The sequence below is a fragment of the Notamacropus eugenii genome, chromosome 2, assembly GCF_028372415.1.
Source record: "Notamacropus eugenii isolate mMacEug1 chromosome 2, mMacEug1.pri_v2, whole genome shotgun sequence".
In the NCBI taxonomy this organism is placed as follows: Eukaryota; Metazoa; Chordata; class Mammalia; order Diprotodontia; family Macropodidae; genus Notamacropus; species Notamacropus eugenii.
The window spans coordinates 69,553,905-69,571,400 of NC_092873.1; the positions used below are offsets into that span (position 1 = coordinate 69,553,905).

The 17,496-nt window shown below is 48.5% G+C and overlaps 1 protein-coding gene and 1 long non-coding RNA gene across 3 annotated transcripts in view; one reads left to right on the top strand and one right to left on the bottom strand.

Annotated features, from left to right (window-relative positions):
- The window catches only part of COL18A1 (collagen type XVIII alpha 1 chain), a 132,160-nt gene that overhangs the window by 81,137 nt on the left and 33,527 nt on the right, over positions 1-17,496 (bottom strand). The gene's annotated exons all lie outside the window — the stretch shown is intronic.
- Positions 6,057-16,958, top strand: LOC140525413 (uncharacterized). The gene is made up of 2 exons (XR_011974032.1): positions 6,057-6,315; positions 10,161-16,958. It is a non-coding gene; the product is annotated as an uncharacterized lncRNA (long non-coding RNA).

A 17,496-nucleotide genomic window follows, 5' to 3' on the forward strand; every position in this document is an offset into this window, starting at 1 on the left:
CATTGCGCAGGAGAGCCCTCAGCTCCAAGATGGCAGCAGTTAGTCGGGACTGTTCTTTAGTGAAAGCTTTCCAGGGGCCAGGAGCTCAGATGGACCAGAGTGATCTGGGAACTGGACAACTCCCAGCAAACCGCATGCATACCCATTCATACACATGATGACGATGATGATGATGGTAACAACGGACATGTTTATGCATCTTTCAAGTATTTGACATGGATTCTCTCATCTGAGCCTCAGAATAACCCTATGAGAGAGGACTGGATTACTATTCCAATTTTACAGATAAGGAAACTGAGGCTCAGACAGATTCAGGGGCTTGCCCAGGGTCACACAGCTACTCAGAGTCAGGGGTGGGATTCAAACCCAAGTTCTTCTGACCTCATCACACCAGAGCAGGCCGTGCCCATGGCAGACATCCTCTTCCCCTCCCTGCCCTGGTGGCCACACAACCCATAATCTGCAGAAAGGTCCAAGCTGAGGCCCAGGTATGGCCCAGGATGAGTGGTCTGGCCGCTGTCTTTGATCTCAGCACCATGTTTGCTTCTCTTTCTGCCCTATTTGCTCTCCCATGATAAACTGTTTGCTGTTCTTTCACCTTCTCCTGAGTCAGCAGAGGGGAGGCCGCTCAGAGGCTGTGATCAATGTCACCCTGTTTGTTTCTGCTAACCTTGATTGAGGACTGGCCATCAGACCCTCTGCACCACATCATGCCATGCCAAGCCATGCCACGCCATGTTGAGCTCCCACCATCCTACACACATACATGTGCCACACTTCCCTAAGGAGAGTCGGATACAGGAGGAAGAGAAGAAGGAAAGAAGGAATGAAGGGAGGGAGAGAGGGAAGGAGGGAAGGAGGAAGGAAGGAAGGAAAGGAATAAAGGAAGGAAGGAAGGAAGGAAGGAAGGAAGGAAGGAAGGAAGGAAGGAAGGAAGGAAGGAAGGAAAGAAGGGAAGGAGGGAGGGAGGGAAAGAGGAAGGAAGGAAGGAACAAATGGAGGGAGAGAGGGAGGGAGGGAAGGAGGAAGAGAGGTTCTTCCTGAGCATGGCTTCCTCAACCCAGCTGGTCCAAGCTCTAGGCTCCTCTTGCATCATGAGGATGCTGATCTCCTGGGGCTCTGTGCCTACAATGGCTGGAGTCACAAGGACCAGCTTGGGAAACCTTGGCATCTAATAGATGGGAAGGGTGATGCTTGTCAATCATGCACCTTCAGAGAGTGGCCAACCCTGAACGCCGCCTGGACAAACATTCAATCTTGTTCACCCAGGATGTGTGGCTCTAAGGGTTAAAGGAAGACCCATCCATCCCTCCAGCATCCATCCCACCCCAGTAATAGAACAGAGAGAGTGCCTGCCATGAGAAAAGGGAGCTGCCACTCTGTCCCAGGGAGGGGCCACCCCTCTGTCCCCAGCCACACTCACTCTCAGTGATGTGAGGCACTAGGCTTGGCAAAGGGGGGCACCCAGAGGAAGACGAGCCATAGGCCCTGCCCTGACAGGGCTGATGATCTCACAGAGGAAACAGGCCTGACCCCAAGTGCCAGAATCCCTGGTAGTCTGGAAGAGGCTGCAAGGACTCTGGACAAGCAGTGGAGTAGGGAAGCATGCCTATATGAACACAATTAAAAAAACTCTTTTCATACAAAGTCAGATCTAAACAATTGGAGAAATACTAATTGCTCATGGGTAGGCTGAGCCAATGTAATAAAAATGACAATTCTACCTAAATTAATCTACTTTTCAGTATCACACCAATCAAACCACAAAAAATCATTTCACAGAGCTAGAAAAAATAATAAGATTCATCTGGAAGAACTTAAGGTCAAGAATATGAAGGGAATTAATTTTTTTTAAATATGGCACAGCAGTGCTAGATTTCAAATTATATTATAAAGTGGTAATCACCAAAACTACCTAGTACTGTTAAGAAATACAATGGTGGATCAGTGGAATAGATTAGGTAAACAATAAACACTAGCAAATGACTGTAGTAATCTAGTATTTGATAAACCCAAAGATTCAAGCTTTTCTACCATTTGACAAAAACTGCTGGGAACACTAAAAAGCAGTTTGACAGAAACTAGGTATAAATCAATATCGCACACTATATACCAAGATAAAGCCAAAATGGGCATATGGTTTAGACATAAAGGGGATCATGAAAAAGTTTATCTGTCAGACCTATGGAAAAGGGAAGAAGTTATGGCCAAATGAGATAAGGAGCACTGCAGGATATAAAATGGGTAATTTTGATTACATTAAATTAAAAAGGGTTGCAGAAACAAAACCAATGCAGCCAAGATTAAAAGAAAAGCAGAGAACCTCTCCAATAAAGGCATCATTTTTCAAACATTCAGAGAACTGGGTCAAAATTATAGGAATATAAGTCATTCCCTAATTGAAAAATGGTCAAAAGATATAACAGGCAGTTTTCAGATGAAATCAGTTATCTACAGGAATATGGAAAAAATGTTCTAAATCATTATTAATTAGAGAAATGCAAATTAAACCAACTCCAAAATGCCATCTCACACCCATAAGATTGACTAATATGACAGAAAAAAATGACAAGCTTTGGAGGGGATGTGGGAAAACTGGGCCACTAATTAATTGTTGGTGGAGTTGTGAAATGATCCAACCATTCTGGAGAACAATTTGGAACTATGCCCAAAGAGCTATAAAATGGTGCATACCCTTTAGTCTAACAATACCAGTTCTAGGCCTGTATTCCAAAGAGATTTTTTTAAAGGGGAGGAGGGGGAAGGACCTACTTAAACAAAAATATTGATAGCAGTTCTTTCTTGGATGGGTAAAGAATTGGAAATTGAGGAGATGTCCATCAATAGGAGAATGGCTAGACAAGTTGCATACGAATTGATGAAATACTGCTGTGCTATAAGAAAGACAAGCAGGATGCTTTCAGAAAAACATGGCAAGACTTATATGAACTGATGCAAAGTGAAATGATTAGAATCAGAATATTGTACATAGTATTATATGATGATCAACTATAAATGACTTAGCTATTCTGTTCAATATTCAATGATCCAAGACAATTCTGAAGGACTTAAACAATGAAAAATTCTATTCACCTCCAGAGAAAGAACTTTTACTTTATTTTTCTTGCTTTTTGTCTGTTTTCTTTTGTAACATAGCTACTATGAAAATATGTTTTGCATGACTTCACATGTATGATCTATATCAAACTGCTTGTCTTCTCATGGAGAAGGGAGAGGAGGAAGGGAGACAGAGAATTTGGAACTGAAAACTTTAAAAAATGAATTTAAAATTTTTTGCATGTAATTGAGAAAAATAAAATGAGAGGGAAAAATACAAAAGAAAAGGAAGCAAGAAAGACAAGAGGTCAGTGGGAGGAGGGGGAGTACTCTGTCTCCCCATCTGGTCCAGGTTGTCAGTACAGCAGCCATTCAGTGGTCTAAGTTCCCTGCTTGGGACCACCATCCCCAGAAGAGCAAACTGTGGCCCAGACTGTGGGAGGAAGCCATTTGCCCCATTTATACTCCAAGAAAGAGCAGACCCAAGACCAGAATCTGCTCTCCCACCTCCCAGCCCCTGAAACCCAACTGGGGTTGCTTTTCTCTACATCTGTCTTCTGATATCCCATAAAGGTGGTTTGCTGCAGGCCCTCCTGAGGGACTGGGAAGGGGGAAGTCATTTCCCAGCATTGAAAACATAACCATTTGAGTTTTGGCAGAAATACACTTGCCCCAAATCCTTCAGAGCCCCTCAGGGAATCAGCATCTGCTTGCTCCTGCCTTAGCTGAAAATTATCTCCCCTTTCCCCCTTTCTTGTTAATTATTTTGGTGAATGGTGCCTGAGAAATGTTCCTTCAGCAACTGGAAACCAAGAGAAAATGACCTTCTACCCTTCTTCTCACGTAAGGGACCATGAAACTTGAGAAAGGCTTCATTCCAGATTATAGAAGCAGGTGGTAGTAGAAAATGATTTCATTTCAGGAGGAACAGCTAATCCCAACACAAATGGTTTTCTGTGAGCCAACTCTGTCTCTTTCCATCTGACCATCCATCTGTTCATCCGTCTGTCCATTCATCCATCCATCCATCCATCCATCCATCCATCCACCCACCCGTCCATCTGTCCATCCATCCATCCTTCCATCCATCCATCCATCCATTCATCTACCCATCTATCCATCTGTCTATCCATCCATCCGTCCATCCATCCATGCCTGCTTCCCCCTTGGATACTGTATCCACAATGGGTGGGCTATGGGTGTGGATTCTGGGGCTGCTCTCCTTTCTTCTGCTCGCTTCTGAAGTCTCTTTAATTCCTTAGACTAAATGGAGAATCAGTATTAAGGAAGATAGGAGGAATAAAGTGATTGGTTTCAGTCCATTTCACACAGACCTAATGGGAGAAAAGTTTCCTGTTTAGGCTTTGATAGGTGGAAATGATGAAAACTCCATTCCCTGTATCCTGGTCCCAGGCAGGTCGATCTCCACAAGATGGTAAACCTAGAGCTGACTGAAGGGGCTCTCAGGGGCCAATCTGGTTCTCCCTCCCTTTACAGAGGAGGAAACAGAGATCCTGACTGAGGTAGTGACCTGCCTAAGGTTATAGCATCAGAGGCAGAAAGTGGCCCAGCTGGGGGCCGAGCCAGAGTCAGCACAGACTTGGGAAGGGGAAGGGACCCCAGTGGCCTCTGAGTCTCATTCGACAGAGCAAACTCCTTGCAGGCATGTCAGAGGTTCTGACCCCAGACTCAGGGTCTTTGCTCTACGCTGGAGAGGAGTCCTTGATTGGTTGTTTTTTCCTGCATGATACCCTGTGGAGCAGGAAGAAGGAAGCAGTAGAAGGGACCATGTGTGCACCTATAACATGTGCATGCATGTGCACTGTATTGCATGTGTGTGCACCGTGGGCACACAGATACCCTAAAGTAGCACCTTTTCATCCACGCCCTGCCGGCTCTGGGCACAAGCTGAATCTCCACTTGGAGCTTCACCTCTTCCCTGGGAAGGTTCCTGAGCACCCTCCAGTGGTGAGCGCCCAGCAGGACACAGGAGCAGGGCTTGGTTCCAAAGCTTTCCTGCCTCCTGGGGTGTCCTCACATCCGGGAACAAGCTTTAGAGAAGGAAATAACCACACCTGTGAGCCCAGGCTCCAAGTTACAACCCCAGGCAGCCCCCTCGGAGGACAGCCCCTGCCACAGACAAGTGTCCTCAGAAGGCTTTAAGGGAGGCCAGGCCCTGCTGACCTGGGTTTCATACCACCTGATCTCCAGGAGTGCTCTAGGGCTCCTCCTTTGGGGCTCAGCCCTGGGGGCCCAAGGACAAATGGGAAACCCTCCACCCAAAGCTACTCCCTTTCGGAGCATTATAAACAAACTTTGACCAGGCAGTGGGATAGAAGCAACATTTACTCCAAAGTGTACTACTGTGGTGGAAAGTGCAGTGAATTTGAGGACCTAGGTTTGAATCCCATCTCCCATGGAAAGCTAGGCACCTGACAGAAGCCCAAGGAAACCCTGACACCTCACCAAACCTCAGCTTTATAATTGGTAAAATAAGGTCAATGACATCTACACCACCAGCCTACCTGACAGTTATTTATGAAGTACCTACTATGTGCCAGGCCCTGTGCTAGCACTGGGGATGCAAAAAGAGACACAAGACGGTGGTTGCCCTCAAGGATCTTACAGTCTAATAGAGGAGACAAGCAAAGGCACACACGGGCACACATAGGTGCCCACGTGAGGGCCCTAAGCAGAATTTATAGGAAATAACCAACAGAGGGAAGGTGCTAAAACTATAAGGGGGCCTGGGGAAGGCTCCCGGGAAAAGGTTGGGTTTGAACTGGGGCTCAAAGGAGGCCTGGAAGCTCAGTGGTCAGAGCGCAGGGCGGGTGGCATTCAGGGCCTCAGGGTCAGCCAGAGAGCATGCAGCATTCTGTAAATGGGTCAGGCTGCTGAAGAGGGAGCTGGCAAGGCCACCCCTGCTGTTCCGAGGGGTCTGAACTGGCCTCTGCTCACCCGCCGTCCAGAGGAGAGCAAGGCGGGATGGAGACGCTAGAGGGAGCGTCAAGTCAGAGGATCCAGCCCGAGACACCGGGTTTGACTGTTGCCAGCTCCTGCCCCGCCCACTCCCGGCTGCCTCCCGGCCTCTAACTTTCATTCCCAGATCCTGGCGAGTTTAGTAACCACTGCAGGCCCCGGGGGACCATGAGAGGAGGGAGCTAGTCTGGGAGCCCCCAGCCTGGGTTCGAAGTGAGGTTCTGCTCCTTACCCCAGTGGTGTTACTTTGGGTCTGGCGCCTTCTAAGACCCAGATCAGGTCAGTCTGCGCCTGGAGGGCGGGGGGGAACCAGGCAGCTCCTGGAGGCCCCCCATCAAGGGCACAAGCGGCCAAGGAGCCCGGACCAAACTCTGTCTGACTAGTTTTTGTAAAAGAGATCTAAGAGTTTTTGGGACAGCTGAGTAAGGCCCTGCTACCCCGCCCCATGCCTCCCTACCTCCCCAACTCCCCCGCCCCCACTCCCTTACTTCCCCAACCCCTCTCCCCGGCTCCCTACCCCGTACCTCCCCACCCCCACCCCTGCTCCCCACTTCCTCCTCAAGGAAGCTCCCCTCCCCGGGAACCAAAAAATGGGCACAGACTGATCCTGGACTCTGCCCAGCAACGAACCCTAATGCCATTAGTCACAGACACGGGAGAGGGAGGGAGCAAGGGAGGGGGAGTGGAGTGGAGAGACAGAAAGAAAAAGAGAGGAAGGGGGAAAGTGAGAGGAGGGGGAGGGGAGAAAAAAGAGGGGGAAAGGAGGAAGACCTAGAGTAGATAAAAGAGAGGGAAAGGGAGGAGGGGGAGGGGGAGGGGGAGGGGAACAGAGAGAAGATAAAGGAGAGGGAAGGGGGGAGGGAAGAGATTTGCATTTCTCTCTCCTGCTCTCCCATGCTGGTTCTTTGTTATTTGGGAAATGGGCTTTCTAAGGACAAAACTCGGAGAATTCCATTGGTGTGGCCCAGAGGAAGGACTGAGTTCAAGTCCCAGCTCTGCCACTTAATAGCACCATTTTACAGATGAGGAAACTGAGGCAAGTAGAGGTTAAGTGAATTACCCAAAGTCACGCAGTGAATAACTATCTGCACCTGGGGTTGAATTCAGAACTTCCTGATTTCAGGGACAGTGCTCTGTCCACTGAGCCACCTGGCTTGGGGGGGCAGGGTGAGAGAAGAACTCAGGAAGGAACCTGGTGGAGATATCTCCATCTGTATCATCTTAAAGCATGTCTGTTTCCAGATTGTGTCAGAAACAAGAGATGCCCAGAACCCCAGGATTCTCAGGCACTGTTCACATAAAAGCAGTTGTCATCGATTAAGGCACTGAAGCACCTATTGTGTGCCAGGTATAGCCCAGGGTCACACAGAGAGGCTCTATCTGTGGCTCTGGCCCAAGAAGACAGACTGCTCCAGGTATGGGTGACACCCAGGTCGGATTCTGGCTGACCCCAGCCGCTTCTGCACAGGTGTAGGAGGAGAAGCCACTCCTGGCCTTCTCAAAGGGTGGCATGGGCCTATTGAAACACTTGCATTGAGGTCCAGAGACCTTAAAATGTTTTCCCTTTCACTCTGATGTTTCGTCAAGATGCTCAAACACCTTGGAAAACCAGGTCTGAGCCAAACTGAGATCCCCCTCCAAGGCCTGGGAGTAGAGACTGAGGAGGTAGCTGGAGGAAGGCTGGTGCCCCAGCGCCAACCTCACCTCCTCACCAACAGGCAGCTGTATGAGCTCATCACAGGGATCACAAATGTCTCCCACTGTGCCTGGGCCCTGACTCAGACTAGACAGACTAGATAGCCTTCTGCAGCCCATGGTCCTGGCCTCTGACAACCACCAACATCCAGGTATCAACTCATCTGATCTTGACAAGCCACTGTGAGAGAGAGACTACAGGGTGCTTGCCCAATGGCAGAAGCCAGAGCTGGCTCCTGACTCACTCCTCAAGTCCAGAGCTATTTGTCAGACTGGGGGTCCAGAGGGTACCTTCAGCACAAGCCCCTGAAATACCACTTAATAGCAATAAGATAATGGGGAAACCAGTCACCAGCTCTCTGGGCCTCAGTTTCCTTCTCTCTAAAGTGAGAAGGTTGGATGACCTCTGGGTTCCCTTGTAGTTGAAGCCTATGAACCTGTATGCCCTCCCCTCTAGACCAGGGAGTTGGAGGAAATGCCTCTGAGGTCGGACTTCCAACAAGGGGGAACACAGTGGATGTGTGGCTCAGGATCCTCTATCCCCTTTCCATCCTCCTCTCTCCTCACACACTGACCTGGCACCTGCCCCATCCCTGGAAGGCCCATTCCCTGCACTCCCTCAAAAACCTAATGGTCCCTCCCCATCTAGTGGATGTCTGATTCTCAGGAGCAGCATATAAATAAATGAGTATAAACAAGAGAAAATGGGGAGGTAATTTGAGAACAGAAGGCGCTAGTCTGGAGGGCTAAGCCACTTATAGAAGGTGGGATTTGAGCTGAGTCTCAAAGGAAGCCAGGGAAACCAGGAGGCAGAGGTCAGCACTTCAAGCATGGGGTTCAGTCAGAGACAATGCCCAGCATCTGAAGATGGAATGTCTTGTTTGTGGAACAGACAGAAGACCAGTGTCCCTGGATCAAAGAGTATGTGAAAATGAGTAAGGTGTAAAAAGCCTGGAAAGGTAAGAAGGGACCATATAGTGAAGAGCTTTAAACAAGAAATGGAGGATTTTCTATTTAATCCTGGAGGGAAAAGGAAGCCAGTGGAGTTTATTGAGTAGGGGAGTGACATGGTAACACCTGAGATTTAGGCAAATCGCATTAGTGGCTAAATAAGGATGGACTGGAGTGGGAAGGCTTGAGATAGGCAGACCCCCTCCCCAGGCAACTATTGCAACAGTCCAGGCATGAGGGGATGAGGGTCTGCACCAGGGTGAGGGCAGTGTCAAAGGGGAGAATGAGGTGCATTGGAAATATGCTGTAGATGTGAAATTGACAAGCGATGTTACAGAGGTGAAATTGACAAGAGATGTTTCAGAGGTGAAACTGACAGGAGATGTTACAGAAGTGGAATGAGAGGAGATGTTGCAGAGGTGAAATTGACAGGCCTTGGCAATCATCTGGATATGACTGAGAGACAGGCATCCATGATGACAACTGGGTTGTGAGCCTGGGAAACTGAGAGAATAGGGGTGCCCTGGCCAGCACAGGGGAACTTAAGAAGAGGGGAAGGTTTGGGGAAAAGATAAAGGTTCAGTTTTGTATCTGTTGAGATTAAGATGTCTACAGTTTGCCCAGTCTGAGATTTCCAAGAGGCAGTTAGAGATGCAAGACTAGAGGTCAGGAGAGCCACTGAGGCTTGACAAAGATCTGGAACTTGTCAGAAAGAAATGATGAGGTCACCAAGCAGGATGGTGTAGCAGGAGAAGAGGGCCCAGGACAGAGCCCCATGGAACGCCTAAGGTCAATGAATATGACTTGGAGGAGGATCCAGTAAAGCAGACAGAGGAGGAGAACCAGGAGAGAGGGAGTCCCAGAAACCTAGAAAGAAGAGAGGATCGGGGAGGAGAGAGTGACCAACAGCGTCTGAGCCTGAGGTCAAGAACAGTGAGGATGCAGAAGAGACCATTGGTTGCTGTGGAAAGATCAGTTTCAGTAGAATGATGATGTCAGAAGCCAGATTACAGAGGAACTAAAATAACACAAGAGGAGAAGAAATGGAGACATCCCATGTGGATGGTAGTACTACATGTCCTCTGGCTCAAGAGTCAGTGCTCTATACTTTATCATTAAACTGCCAGGTGAGAGACCCAAAAGCCAGAGTTCTCTGCTATCCTTGAAATTTCTTTGAAAAAGTAGCCCTGCAATTGAAACAAGTCTTCTGGGAGGTTGCTAGATGGTGCCATAGCACGCTGGGCCTGTAGTTAGGAAGACTGGAGTTCAGATACACCCTCAGATGCTTACTAGCTGTGTGACCTTGGGTAAGTCACTTAACTTCAGATTTCTCATCTGTAAAATGGGGATAAAAACAGCACCTACCTCCCAGGGTTGTTATGAATATCAAATGAGATAATAACTGAAAAGTGGTGCCTGGCCCATGGTAAGCGCTATATAAATGTTAATCATTATCACCATTGTAAATATGTCTTCAGGGAGGTCCCAGAAATTCAGCCTAGGAAAGAGATCCTTGGCTTGTGGGCTTGACTCTATCCTTGCTGCTGATTACTGAAGGCTGAGAGATCCTGGGTAAGTCATCGTGTCCTAATGTTTCCTTTGTAAAAGATCTTTGGTCCCACAATCCATCTTCCCTACACTGTAATACCGCCTAAGCCCAGGCCTGCAGGTACCCCTACAAAAGAGCAGGGGTCAGAGCAGAACCCAGGGCCTTTGCCTTCCCAGCATTGCATCCTTCAGAAGAAGGCTGACTCAAGGTGCAATCCCCAGAGGATTCCTTTTCATGGAGAAGGGCCCAGGAGAGCCTCTGGTCCCTGTCAAAACAAGTGGGAACTATCTGTGCCCACTCCATACTGGGGAGTCACTTTATTTCCATCCACCTCAGTTTCCTCTATATGTAAAATGGGGATAATAGCACCTCTCTTCCAAGATTGTTGGGAGAATCAAAAGAGTTAACATATGGAAAGTATTTCACAAACGAAAACGCTTTGCAAATGGAACTAACATTATCATCACCACCAGCACCATCATCATCCTCACCATTACTGTTACTCAAAATTCCATGACAAGAACAATTTAGAACTAAATAAGTAGAATGCCTGATCTCCCTTCCCACCTGAAGCCTGCCCAGGAGTCCCCCTGCCCCACTACTGCCACCAGGCAATGACAGATGGGGGAGGGGGAAGTCAGTCCCCAGCTGGTGCCACAGAACATCTTCCTGAAGGATGCCTGTGAGAGCTGGGGGTGATGATGGCCCCCCAGGACTCAGCCCCACTCCAGGAAAGACAAGGGAGAGCCCCTGCCCCACACACGCTCTCAACTCAGGTCTTCCTTAGGTCCCACAGTTGAGGGTATCCACTTTTTTAAGGACAATGGGAATTTATTCTCAGGTCAACTTTCCTTAAAAATGTGGACATTTTATTCTGACAAATACAATTATTGTAAAAAATAAGGGTCACAACCCAGAGTTCTAGGTCCCAGGGGACTTAGTGAAGACTGGCTTAATTTTTGACCAGTGCTCAATGTCTGGAGTGAAATCCTGAGGCGCCCCTCCCCTAGCTGTGGGGGGTAGAGGGGGGTTACCCACTGTTCAGTGCCCAGCTGACTCAGTCACCTTTCCTTTCCACCCAAGCCCAGGAAGACGCTGAGCAGGGCTGGCATGCTCTGGTCATTCCAGAGGCCCAAGCTATCCTTAATCTCTCTTTTCTCTGGTCAAGGACAACAAGCCGTTCCAAGTCATTTTGGGGATGGAGGACAGAATATGTCTGGTATACAAAGCTAATGTCCTCCCAAGCCAATATCCCCAATGGAAGAGGCGAGAGGGGAGACACCTGCTGGCCTATCCAACAAAAGCTGCCCTTCCAAATGCCTTGGGAGAATGAGATAGCAGCAGGCCCCAGAAAAGGGGCTGGGGTCTCCACTCAGCAGCCTTCCCCCAAGCCCTTTATACCTCCCCAGCCCACAGAGAAGTCAGACCACCAACCAAAAGAGTCCTGAAGGCCTTCAGAGTTAGTTTAACATGACTTTCCTATCTTTAAAGAAGACATAACTAAGCAAGGCTCTCCTCCACCCCCTGCCCTTGGGTTTCTGCCTCACCCTAAAGTCAGAGGTCCTGGATTTGAATCCCACCTCTGATGCTTGCCACCTGAGTGACCTCAAGCAAGTTCTTTCCCTTCCCCTGGCTCTCACATCCCTTGTTGATGGAATAACAGGGCAGGGATTAAGTGGCCTCTTGCCTGGATGTCCTTGCTGGCTTTAAATTTATGACCCTCTGATTAAAAAGGGGGTGATTTGAATGTCTTGGAAGTGGCCTGTACATTCTGTGACCTGAGCCCAGGGCTCTATCCTGGCATCCCCTCTGCCCCTGCTGCTCCAAAAGAGGGACAGGCTGAGCCTGAGGACCCAGGAGAGCAATTCTGCTGAAGTGAGGGGGACACACAACAGAGGGGCTACAGTTACAAGCCCAGGAAACCTTCCTTTGCAATAGAAAATGTCTTTCAAGGACCTGGGGAGACCTCAAGAGCTTGACTAGAGGAGGGATGGATACAACCTCTACAGGGTCCAAAGGTCCTTCTGGCAGGTTTGCCTCCTAATCCAATTTCACCAAAGGGCTGATAAGGAACCATGGAGGCCCACAGGCCTTGGGCCCTTTAAAGGGAAGGAATCTCATTTGGGAATCCGCCTGTCTAGACCAAAAACCAAATGACCTCTTTTCTACCATCCCAGAGTGGAGCCAATGCATTGAAAGGACAGAAAACTATTATTCAAAGTGATGACAAGGTTCATTCAGAAGGCCAGGAGCCAAGTGTCAGGCCCATGGTCTGAAGAGACAGAAAATGTGACCAGTTTCCATGCTTTAGAGTGTGGCCTTTGGGTAAAGGTCCAGTGCCAGGCAGAGGTGCCACAAAGGGCCAGCTTGGTTTTCAGGCAGATTACTACCCCAAACAATGGCTTCAGGGTCTGCTTGTAGGTGCACTGTAAACGAGGGACCAGAATCCCGTTGTGGCCCACATGGGTGCATGGATGGGCACAGGGATCTCCAAAGGACTGTAAGCTCCTCAAGGGCAGGGGCTGTTTCCTTCCAATTCTTGTGTTCTCAGTGTCCAGCACAAACACTGTACTACATGTAAATAGTAGGCACTTAATGTGCGCTTGTTGACTGCTTCTCAGGGAACCTTGACTCTTGTCCTGACCCATCACCAAAGGTGTGACAATGGATCAATCCTCTGGCCTCCTTTTTGAGTTCTGAAAAACAAGAGATTGGACAGGAGACCTCTGGGGCCCCTCCCAGGCCCAGTAGAGGAGCTTGTCATGTAACATGGGGGGAGAGGAGCAATGATATTTCCCAGGAAGGGCAGTATGGTGTAGTGGGGGAAGACCTGGGTTTAAGTTCCACAGCTGAGACATTCTGGCTGAATGACCCTGGGCACTCTCAGTGCTCAAGGAACTCTCTAAGATCCTAAGTGAGAGACAATGCCGACCTGTATTGGTAGAGGGAGCTCTCTAGATTGACAGAGTCCAGTCCCCACTCCTAATGCATCCCAATCCCACAACAGTGATATGTATCCTACAAAACAAAGATTCCAGAAAAGTCTAACCGATAGATGCCCCGAAACCAGCACAGATCCCCCAAAGTTGGCTCGTTTGTGTTCTCTGTCTCCAGGAAGCTGGGGCCCCCAAGTCATCCCAAACCAATGGATTTCTAAATAATTCCTCAAGACTTCCAATGGATATGAGGAACAGCCCTTTCAGCTGAAGAGAAGTCTGTGTTTGTTGAGTCATTTCCACCATTTCCATTTGTGACCCCATTTGGGGTTTTCTTAGTAGAGATACTAGAGGAGTTTGCCATTTCCTTCTCCAGCTTATTTTACAGATGAGGAAACTGAGGCAAACAGTTAAATGATTTGTTCAGGGTCACACAGCTAACTGCAGCCGCATTTGAACTCAGGAAGAGGAGCCTTCCTGATTCCAAGTCCAGTGGTCTACCCACTCTGCCACCCAGCTGCAGAGGGAACCAAAATGCCCAAGAATGGTGAATTCTATGGGGTGAGTTGCTGATGAAGGGCCTGATCTTTCTCCCCAGCTTTTCACTCTGGTTTCCTTCCTGAAAAAACTGATTATAACATAGGCATTGACCTTAGTCGGGGAATGAGCCCTGAGGACTCCCTGCCCCTCACCTCTGCCATTCTCTTTGGAATTCTGTCCCTCCATCTACAAAGGAGGACCACAGCCACTGTTTGTCCCCTTCGTGGAAGATACTTGAGGGTAGAGGGGTGTGAGTGAAAGGGTGGCCAGCAGCCTAATGCAGGTCAGCCTCCAGAAACATGAAAAACCAGGTTTTCTCCCCAGATACATGACCCCAGCACCCTCTGGATGAACTGTGTGGTATGAACACTCTGGTGTCTGCACTGCCCAGCCCTCCAAGGTCAATCAGGGTCAATAAAACACAGATTCACAGTGGACCTAAATCAGGCTCCTAAGGCTGGTGGCTCCTGCCAGACATTCATCATTTGTAGAAGGTTCCTCAGAGACCTTTTTTCTTCCATGACCAGTGATTAAGAGTGGATGCTACCTTCAGCACTCTTTCCCCAAAAGGAGGCCAATTGTGGCTTGGTGATGGAGACTCAAGGCTCTACCCGCACAGGTAGGGCAGGAGCACAGAAGCCAGACTCTGCTGAGATCTTAGACTCTCAGGAGATCACCCTGGCCAGACCCTAGTGCCCATGAAGCTACTGACACCAAGCTGGATGAGGATACTAACACAACCAAAGTCTCAGCTCCCAGGGGTATCTGCCACAGTTTGCCACGCCTTGTCTACCACATTCTAGCACCCAAAAAGAGGAGGGGAGGGATCTGGGGTTCTGCTCCAGAGTGTCCTCTGAGACTCACCTCAGGACCCCTGCTATCTCTGTCATCCTCTTCAGACAACCTTATATTTACTTATAAATGGACAAATGTAAACTTCTGGAAGACAGAGTCTGCCTCATTTTGTCTCTATCTCTCTCCCCTGCCTGAGTTCAGGGCCTCCTGGTACATAAACACCAAAGAAATCTCTCTTCAATTACATTGAATTTAAAGACAGTTCCCAACTTGGCAATGGGTCTGGATCCAAAAGTTTGTTTATAAGTATATTCTTTCAAACTTGGGATAGAGGAGAGTGCACACGCAGTGGTGAAGGAGGTTCCCAGGCTGCTCTTGGTCACTCCCTCCACCTCTCTTGTTTTCTAGGTACCTTCCTTCCTCAGTTCTGGGGTCTCTGGTTCCCTCAGCAAACAGCCTCAGTTTCCTCATCTATAAAATGGGTATCATCATAGCACCTACCTCCTCAGATTGTCATGAGGATCAAGTGAGATGATAATTGTAAAACGCTTAGCACAATGCCTCCGCATGATAGGTGCTCCATAACTTTCATCACCAAAATCAATTCTCTACCTCCTCTCCTCGGCCTTAGCCCCAAATCAAGTCTATCTCCAGAAGCTCTCTGGCATCCCTGTACCCGTGACCACCATGACACTCCATGTTCTTGGGAAATTTGACTAAAGCTTCTGTGAGATGCTCACGCTAGATCGATGGGCTCACTCCACTTCTTACAGGCTTCCCAGGGCTGCCAGCAGCCCACAAAAAGAATGTCTTTGGCCAGGCATTCAAGGACCTCTATGATGAGAGTGCAACTAAGATTTCTGAGGTCTCATCACTGCGGTGAAGATTGGGACCCATACCGAGAGTCTGACAACAAATTAATCAGCCAAGAGACATTTACTAAGTGCCTACTATGTGCCAGGCGCTGTGCTCCCTGCAACCCTCCACAGCCCTCCAGCCCATGGGAAGGAGACCACCCTCTTTATCTCTGACCTTTCATGGCCTCACCATCAGAAGAACCACCAAACAACTTGTGACCCATGAAAACGATGGAGACTTTCTGTCCTCTGTGACATGATGGACAAGACAAATGCTGAGAGGCACAGAAACACTGAGGGGAACTGAGGCAGGAGGAAGTCAACAGAAACACAAAAACGAAGCATACATGATTTCAACAACGCAGATGAAAAGAATGATAATAACCGTGACCAAAACCGAAAATAGAAACTAAATCCTGTGAACTTAGGAGGACCACGCCTGGCTCCAAAGAGCAGAGAGAAGAAGACCCTCCCTTCCCCTTCCCCCTGTCTCTGTCCCTCCCTTCTTCCACCCCCTCCCTCCCTTCTTTATAAAGGAAGGGGATTGTGGGTATGGAGCACTGCATATCATATTCCATAGCTGCTTTTGCTGAATTATCCCCCCCAACCTTAGTGATTTAGTATGAGGGCTGGATCTCTGGAAGCAGGAGGGAAAAGGATTTATCAGGGGATATAGGGTTAGGGTTAGCAATAAGGTTTTTAAAGTAATTTACGAGTGGGAAAAACTTCCTGTATGTTCCTAGAACATACAGCAGCTGTTTTCTGAGTGCTCCCCCCCAACACCCAGTAGTCTGGCCATCAGGAAATTCATTCCCTAGTCATTCCCAGTTGCAAAACTTCCCAGGGCTATGCAACAATAATGGCCTCCCTTCTGCAACTTTGAGGACATTATTCTGAAGGAATAGAATGTGCCCAGCTCCATAATCTCCACCTAAACCCCCAAGAGCCACCCACCATCAGGGATTGCCATTGCCAACTATCCTTGGAGATCTTCCCATCAAAGCCTGTTTCCTGATCCTCATGTCTACTGCTGATCTCAGCCCCTGCCTGGGAGCTTCTGGAGGGCAGGGCCTAGATCTCTAGTTTTCTGGTCCCCTTCCTGCACACTACAGCCAAGGTAGTTATTAAATGTTTGTTGAATGAATGAATGTCACCTTCATGGAGAGGGAGACTGCTACCACCCCACCCCCACTACACCCTCAGCTGTGTGGAGTGCCCAGGGGCAATGGGGGCAGCTGTGGGGGAGAGGGGTTGATTCACAAAGAGAACTGAGCATTCTATCAGGTTGACATCAACTCCATAAAATACCCTTTCTGTTATTAGCAGTGAATTCCTGAGGGAGGGTCCAAAGAGAATACGGAACAGAAAACCAAACTCCAGAGAGCTGGCCCTGCAGGGGGTGGGGGGAGAGGAAGGGGAAGGGAGGCATCGGCTGTCCCAACTCCAGAGAAGGAATCTGCTCTGTTCTCCTTCATACAGTTTCTCAGGGGGCTAATGGACATCTCCAAGATAACACCACAAGAGGGTATGAATGGAATTTGACCTTCTCCTGGCAACATCAACCCCTAAGTCTTATTAATAAATTACCTGAAAGATAAATACCATTGTACCTGGGGAGTGTGCTGAACAAGCAAGACCTTGGGTTAGCCAGAGCCAGCTAGAGGTGCCTACTAACAAGTCATGCATGCCCTCAAAAGCTGGGAAAGTCTCATTTGTTCTCCATTCTTTTCACAGGACCCTCTGACAGAATAATTGATGCTTTTAGAAAATGAGGCCTTAGAGATCTGGGGAGGACTAACACTAGGACGCTTCTTCAATATCCTTGAGAATCTCTGTGGTTAGGTGTTCCACACACCCCACCATTCCATCCAAAGTTCTCCAGCTAAGTGGTGGATCATTAGAAACCTAACTCATAAACCTAACTTGTGGCATAGAGTAGGGAATAGGTTTCATTGAATGACTTCCGGCCATTCACATTCAGCTGCTGGTCCGTCCCCATGAAGGGTCTTGAATAGGCTGTCCTGGGATACTGGTGAAGAGGATCATCTTTGTGGGACTTCAGACACACAGTCTGATGGAAAAATACAGCCCCATTCAAGGCTACTCGGTCTTACGCCAATGTCAAAATCAGGAATCA